The sequence below is a fragment of the Macrotis lagotis genome, chromosome 3 (assembly GCF_037893015.1).
Source record: "Macrotis lagotis isolate mMagLag1 chromosome 3, bilby.v1.9.chrom.fasta, whole genome shotgun sequence".
Lineage (NCBI taxonomy): Eukaryota > Metazoa > Chordata > Mammalia > Peramelemorphia > Peramelidae > Macrotis > Macrotis lagotis.
The window spans coordinates 215,355,251-215,363,647 of NC_133660.1; the positions used below are offsets into that span (position 1 = coordinate 215,355,251).

Genomic DNA, 8,397 nt, shown 5'->3' on the forward strand with positions numbered 1-8,397 from the left:
TTGGATGGTATTCAGGAGTTTTAATGAAACGTTTAAAAGTCCAAAATGTAGTGCTCTAATTATCTAGCTAATCCATAGAAGAGCTCAGTGAATTAGCAACCATTGTCACCCATGTTTTTAGATGAGACTAAAATGTAGGTAAAATAATTTTTCTAAGTAAAAGTCAAGAAGTTAGCTCACAGGCCTATGCTTAGGTATTTTCATAATCAATTGATTTGATCTCAACTTTGTCAATATTATAAGTCTCACATTTATGTTTATGAAAATAGTAACCGATTCAGTCTATTGTTCACATTTATATTTGGATCACAGATTTGGAAGGGATTTTAAAAAGACAACCACTTGAATGCCTTCACTTTATAGATGAGGAAACTGAGGCCTAGAGAGGCTAAATGGTCTGCTCTAAGTTATAGGCAGGATTTGAATTTGAACATTTAACAACTTGGTATTCCAAAATAAAGTATCCAGGACATACTTTTAAGTTTAATACAAATTACTAACATTTCCCCATCACTTTATTAAGTCTAGATCATCAACAGAACAATAAATCAAGCATTGATTTTCCTTATGCTGAGATTTTATAATTCTGTGTGAGATGGTTGCAGCTAACTCTCATATATCTCTAGCCTCCTCTGCCTCCAAAGTTAATGTTTATACCTACAAGACAGTGTGTGTGCCACACTGTTAATATTTTTTTTTTTGTTCTTTTGAAGACCATGACATCAGGGAGGAATTGGATTTGAGTGAGGGGGTGCTGGACTAAGTCACCAAATTCACTCTCTTCTGGAGCCATCTGGGTCCAGTGACTAGATATGAATCAGTATGACTGGAGATAGCCCTGAATATGAGGCAATCAGGGTTATGTGACTTGCCCAAGGTTACCCAGTAAGAAACGGATTGGATTTGAACTCTGGTCTTATTTCAGGACCAGTGCTTAACCCACTGAGCCATCTAATTGTACCATGTAGGTGTTTTACATCAGAGTTTTTGGGATTCTATTCTGATTCCCCACCTTTTCAATGGGACAAGACTGAAAAAATGACTAAACAAGTAAAACATAAGTGAGCTTTGGCCTTTCCGTGATATATGTCCCTCCTTTACCAGTATAGATGCCATCCATTCTCTTCATCCAACGATTCTTCAGATTCCACTGTAAACCATGTGGAGAAGACTAACCAGGCTTCTTTGTTACTTTTACAGCTTTTGGGCTAATATCTATTGTTGTCTCTGTTACTTTTTTTTTTGCCTATGATATCTTCTTATCTTCAGGTCTCTTTTTGTAGGTGAGGATGCCATTCTGAGCAAACTTTGACCATCTTTCTATTAATGAATGAGTCCCTGTATTTCTTACTCTTCTGGGATCCTGGGGTGGAATGATTCTCAACTCTTTAAGCCTCCCTGGGAGAAATAGTAATGTGAAAAAAATGGCTTTGGAAGCAGGGAGAGTCTGGGAATTGATTATAACATCACCTACAGTACTAACAATAATATCAGCAACAACATTAGTAATAACTAACAATGTTCAAATTTAGATTGGACTTTAAGATTTGCAAAGTGCCTCCTCCCTCACAGCTACCCAGAAAACCATCAACAATATATGAATAAGCCTTGCTGTGAATTAAGAGTCCCAAACCCCAGACCTTAGCAGCCCACCACAATTTATGTAAAGCTTTTCATTATAACTCTGGGGAGTTTCTTGGGTATTAGCATATTTTAGAATCTCTTATCAGCACTTCAAGGATAACAGTAGTTGGGGCTGAACTAGTTGGGCCTATCAAAGAACAAACAAAGTCTATTTGCACATCCAAAAAAAAAAAAACCAGCTGGGAAGTGGGAAAAGTCTTATCTTGAGGAGACTGGAGAAGCTCACACTTTCTATTCTTCTGATTTCAATGACAGTCTGTTTCCAGGCACTCTGAAAGAACTAGTCATTGCTCTGAACTGTACCAGACCCCCTCCTCCACCCTTTCTAGTCTGGGGGGGGGGAACCCTAACCCACAAGCCTTCAACAACTCTTTCCCCTTGATGAGATATCAGGTCTTTCTAATGGGTGCTGGAATACTTCCTGCCTTGGAAGGTAATATCTTTGCAAGGCTGTGTTTGTGTCTTTTTTGTGTGGCTCATTAGCCTGCGTAGCCATGGGAGTCTGTCACCATCTGGATGACCCAGACCATTCTGGGGGAGCTGACTGACCTGTGTGTAGGCTAACTCAGCCTTATTAAGAGGCAGTATTCTCATCCCCAAAGATGCCACAGGGATTTGAAAATCAAAGGGCATAGACCCTTCAGAGATTTTTTTTTATCCCCTGGAGATTCTCATTTGGAAAACAAATTAGTTGGTCTGATAACAGCTTGGTGAAACTAGCTATAAGGCAGATTTCTAGATCTCTTCCCCACCTCTGTTTCATTTCCCCACCATAAATTAATGTGTTTCTAGGGACCATTTTAAAGTCTCCTGCCACTGTCAATCTCTTAGGGTAGATACCTGCCAGATTTAAAATTCCAGGTTCTAAGATCTCTTCCAACTTTAACAGTCTACCTTCAACAAATTCCTATTATTAAATGTGTAAGGTTCTGTTCTGAGGTCCCTTTCTGCTCTTTTATCTATCCTAAAACCCTTCCCAGGTCCTGTAAGTCTAAGTTCTAAAAATCTTATCCAGCCCAGATACTCCACATTCTACACTTGAAGACCCTTTCCAGCTCTAATAGTTATGCCTATTAGTTTTCTGCCAGTTCTAACATCTAAAGAGCCTTGTTCCAAGGTCTCCCAGTTCACATGTTCTAGTCTGTATTACTTCTCTTTATTTAGTGGAATGAGCTGAACTTCTAGCCTGTTTCCAGGTATCCGTAATGAACTGTACATCAAGAATGTTTTAGGAGACCAGAACTATTTGAACAAAATAGAAAAATGAAAGGATTATGCAGGGAGCGTGCAATGCAAAATCAGATCCCTTGGCGATCTAAGTAGAGAACACAGACTTCAAAAAACTCATGCTATTTTGGAAAAAGTGCTGTCTCTCTCTACTGAGATAACAATGTCCTGATCATATTAAACACACAACCAGGAAGACTCCTTTCATAGAGGGTCATGGGTGAGAACTTGTCAGGGATGAGGGGAATTTTATGAAAGCCTCGATTTGTCTAAGTCTCCCAGTAGACCACTCCAATGACTGTTTCTCAACAAATCTCATAAAGACCCATATATTACTGCATGAGACCAGATTGTAGGAATTGGGTTTTAAGAGGATCCCCCGTATGCATAAATATTGTTGAGCAATATGAACCTACCAACTGACTCTAGAAAATAACCATCATTTATATAGTGCTTATGCTGTATGATTATTATCTCATATGGTCCTCACAACAACCCTGGGAGAAAAGTGCTGTTATTATTCCCATTTTACAGAAGGGGAAACTGAGGCAGAGGTTAAAATGACTTGACCAGGATCACATGGCTAGGAAGTGTTTAAGACTGTACTTGAACTCGGTTCTTCCTGACTCCTGACTTAATATGCTATCCATGCCACCACTGGAGTATTTATGTCCAATTGTGCCAAGAAACAATAATGGAGAACACCAAATGTGCTTTTCTTTTCCTCTGGGCTAGCTTCTCTTTAAATTTATGGAAATAATTTTTATTTTATTTTATTTAATAGCAAGAACATAGGATTGTAAGATTAGAAATCTGGAACTGGAAAGGACTTTTGAGGTCATTTGATCCAAGCCCTTCATTTAGAAGGGAGGTTATTGAGACTGAGAGAGTTTGTCATTTGCTAGAGGTCATGCAGACAGGAAATGACAGATAGGATCTGAACTCAGGTCTTCTGACCACAAAGTCAGCATCTTATTCATTCTGCCATACTACTTCAATGTAATTGGAAAATATTTTACAAAATAAATCAAAATACAAAAGTATCAATAATGTGTAAATGTGGTATTCTAGGTCAAAAATGCTACCCTTAGGCATCTTTATGTACAGTTTAATATTCTTCATTTCTACTTAAGTTTGATTTAGTCTGTCTCCCCTCATCTGGTTTTACAGATGAAGAGGCATAGATCCAAAGGAGTTACTGCACAGATCGTTAAGCAGCTGATTTGAGACTAGAGTTAGTGACTTCTGACCATACCCTTTTTTACTATACTGCTGTATCTTTTAACTACTCCTTAGAGGACTTATTACTTAATTCTTAAATAACAATTGTTAGCATTTATTTAGCACTTTAGGAGCCTTGTAATACTTTCTTTACAACAAACATGAGTTAGCTAACAGGAGACATCCTCCTTTTACAGCTGTGGAAACTGAGGCCAAGAGAGTGATTCTTCCAGGACTCAAATCAAGATATCCCTATTCCAAGCATAGGATTCTCGAATGAAGAAAAGAAGGTTGCATTGTACATGTGATGAAACTGCCATTTTTTTTCTGGGAAAAATTAAGCTCACTAGAGCAAAATTACAACAGATTTTCCTGAAAAGCACCCCCTCCTTCTCTCTCCAACACTCTAGGACCTAAGTACTTTGGGAGGAAAGAAAACAAGGAGGGATTAGATTAAATGTGGGGAAGAGCCAGTCAAGGCTGGGGTTTGGAGAGCTTACAATTAGTGGGCTCAGTGGGAGAAGGGCTGGTGCTGGTAAGTGATAATAAATGTCCCTGCTGGGTCCTTAACTGAGAGAGGTTGTCTGTGGTTCCCCCTTTATTTGTTCTGTAAACATCTAAGGAAACTTGTTTAAAAAGGAGCCTAGGAAGTGGTGAAGATGATTGCAAGCCAATAAAAGAGAAGGTTTCAGGGGATATTGTACCATCTGTTTATAGACAAACCCATCCAGCTGGGAGTCCATATGTAAGGGAAGGAAGAGATGGCCAGGATGGTCTTTTTTTTGGAATTCAATTGTCCATTTAAGAGCCCAAGAAGAAGCTCAAGATGATCTGAAGACATGTTCTGTCCTTGCATTGATTATTGACCTTGGTTGGGCTTGAGAGGACCTCCCTTGGTCAATTCTGCCATTTACTAAGTTGTATAAGGTGCCATATCCTCATCTGTGAAATGGGGATCTTTGCGTTATCCACCTTAATAGTAGATGGTGAGAGTACCTTGTAGACCTTTAGACCTTCAGGTACTCTAAAGATGGAAATTAATTTTGGAGGGGGAATGGGTCATCTTGTATAATAATGTCCTCCTGAGAAAGAACTGAGAAATCTACATTAAAGAAAAAAAAGGCAGATCTATGTGATGTGGTGGATAGAGAACTGCATTTGAAATTAGCAAGACCTGAGTTCAAATTCTGTCTCAGGCAGTTAGTAACTATGTGACTCTAGTTGCTTAATTTCTATCTACCTCAGTTTCTTCATCTGCAAAATGGGGCCACCAAGAACTTACCTTACAGAGTAACTGTTGTTCTCTATCATCTTCTGAAGGTCTTTCCAGTTTCCTTTGAAATTACTCATTTCATAATTTCTTATGACTCATATACTGTGGCTTGTTTAGCTGTCTTCCAATAGAATTGTTCCTTAAGTTTCTACTTTTTAACTATGGTGAAAAGAGCTGCTGCAAATATTTTTGCATTTAAAAACTTATTTCTTCCTTCTAAGTTTTCTTTTGGGGTACAGGCCAAGTAGTGGCATTGTCAGGTTTCTGGGGTCTAGGAAACATGCATGTTATGTGTGTGTGTATATAAACATACAGATGTATGATGAATAAATGTGTGTCTCTGTGTATGTATAGGCATACATTTATGCCTGTGTATATATGTGTGTTTAAATGTCTATATTTAAACACATATATACTGTACACTATATATAACAAATATGTATATGAAAAGTTTGTGGCTCCTTTCTCAGAATAATGTTTTAAATACATAGGATTACAAAAATGTACATTGAAATAGGTTATATATCATGATATATAAATAATTATAATATACTATAATACATCATATAATTATATAAAATAGAAAATAAAATATAAAATTAAAGGATTGATTATAAAATAGTATATATTAAATATAATATATAAACTATTTCAAAGGAAGTTTTAAAAAATTCTATGTGTTTAAAAACATTATTCTGATAAGAGGGCCATGACAAAAAAATATTAAGAACTCTTGGACTAGATGAAGTCTAAGGTCATTTTCAACTCTAAATCCTAAGGCTTCCTACTGGGTGGGAATCCTCCAGCTTCATCCTGGGGTGGAGGTAATTTGATTTCTCAAAGTCTGTACCAGGAAAGTACAAGGTTGGGTAGGTCATACTACCTGGAGCAGTTTCTCCCAAGGACAAATATAGCTGATTAAGGAGAGGCCCTTCCCTAAAACCTGGCAAGTGTGTGTGTGTGTGTGGGGGGGGTGTGTGTGTAGTAGGGTAGTGGTGGTGATGGGTAGGAGGCTTTGGTAGAATGGAAGCAGAATTCTAAGGAACAATATTCATCAGTACCTTTTTGATTTTCTTTCTGGGTCTCAAGGGAAAAGCTGCTGCTGATGTTGCTGTTGCTGCTGCTGTTTTGTTGGTTGTTGTTGAGTTGTTTCAGTTGTGTCCAACTCTTTGTGATCTCATTGGAAGTTTTCTTGGCAAAGATCCTAGAGTGGTTTGCCATTTCCTTCTCCAGCTCATTTTACAGGTGAAGAAACTGAAGCACATAGGGTTAAATGACTAGCCCAGAGTTGCCCAACTAGTAAGTATCTGAATTTGAACTCAGGTTTTCCTGATTCCAGACTGGTGCTTAATCCATTGAGTGAACTGCCTAAGGACCTATTTGGAGAATTTTAAATGCAGACTTTTCCATATGCTTCACAAACTAATTCTGATTTGGAGTGCCTATACTTGAACCATCATGAGAACTTTTTATCTCTGAATATCAGTGAGTAGTGTCCTTTTATCATTCAATTAACTCTTATTTATCCCAAAAGTTCCCTCAACCCTGCAGAGAGCCTCACTATAGCCTGAAATTTCAAATAATCTAGTTTATTCTCATTGATTTCAAGTCAAATCTATTTTATTGAAATAGACATGCAATATATATGAACATTAAATAAATTCAATAAAATTTAATTTAATATATAAATATAAAAGCAAATATATATGTATATTTATATGCAATATATTATGTTCTAATATATAATATAAACTATAAGCATGTAGAAAATAAATATATAAATATAAAAATATAAATAAAAATAAATTTAAATTTTATAAATATTTTAACAATTTAAATTTAGTAAATAAAATTAAAAGCAGTTACTTTGGAAACAAAGGACCTGGCTTTGAATCAAGTCTCTATTGTTCACTACTTTGGGAAGATTTAGAGTGAGTTGCTTAACTTTCTTTTGCCTCAGTTTTCTTATCTGTAAAATAAAGGGGTTGGATTTTAGGCTTCTTAGGGTCTTCCTTTAATTTTTTTTTTTCTGAGGGTCTTTCTAACTTTATATTCCTATACCTCAGAGCCCACTAAGTGAAGGCCTTGTGCTGGGCTGGGTAGATTTAGTGATGAATCAGACAAAGTCCCTATTCTCTGGTTTTCAATCTGGTAGAGAAAATAATACAGAAATCCTGATTCTGCACATTATGATGTGAGCAGTGCTTAGGGGAGGGGGCAAGCAGAGGTTTGGGGATCACTTTAGTTGAAGGAAACTAGGGAGGTATCTTGGGTTGAAGTAACACCTGAGCAGGTCTTTGAAAGAAAGAAGGATTTCAACAGAGAGAGAGAGAGAGAGAGAGAGAGAGAGAGAGAGAGAGGAGAAATAGTCTCCAATCATCAGAAACAGCATGCACAAAATAATAGAAGGGAGCTATGCTGTACAGTAAATACTTTTTGTGAACTAATGCATAAATAACACAATCAGGGAACTGCTATTACAAATAACTTGCCTGTAACACAGAATATATAAAGGGGAGTAGTGTGAGATAAAGCAGAAAGACAAGTAGGAGTCAGGTTGAGGAAGCCCTCGAATGCCAGGCTAAGCAATGGATATTACATTCCATTGGCATTGGTTCCCATTGATGCTTTGATGAAGGCAAGACAAATGATAATAGCTCACATTTGTGATTTAGAATGTGTGTTTCTCCCAATATTCAAGGAAGGCAGACCCTATTTTTTTAGACAATGAAGCTAAAGCATGGAAATCAAGTGACTTACCAAGAGCGTCACATTGATAGAAAATTTATTAATTACTTATTTAATTAAATTATTATATAATTACAATAGCATTATAGGATTAAATTATAATTAATCTAATTAATTTATTAATTACTATTTGCTAGTCATTGTGCTTTACATCCGGGATGAATCAGTACCTAAGTCGGAAGACTCTTGGTTCAATACTGTCTATTCTGGCACCCTTTTCTGACAGTCTTTGATGAGAGTAGGGACTTGGGTCTAGTCCTTGTCCCCACCCTGAACACAGGCAA

The 8,397-nt window shown here is 37.0% G+C and overlaps 1 protein-coding gene and 1 long non-coding RNA gene across 4 annotated transcripts in view; one reads left to right on the forward strand and one right to left on the reverse strand.

The window, feature by feature from the left end:
- The window catches only part of SORCS2 (sortilin related VPS10 domain containing receptor 2), a 1,216,578-nt gene that overhangs the window by 176,259 nt on the left and 1,031,922 nt on the right, over positions 1–8,397 (forward strand). The window lies entirely within an intron of this gene.
- On the reverse strand, positions 1,049–6,484 carry LOC141518116 (uncharacterized). Its single transcript, XR_012477091.1, has 3 exons — positions 6,427–6,484; positions 5,375–5,524; positions 1,049–1,398 (listed from the first exon to the last, which is right to left on the reverse strand). It is a non-coding gene; the product is annotated as an uncharacterized LOC141518116 (long non-coding RNA).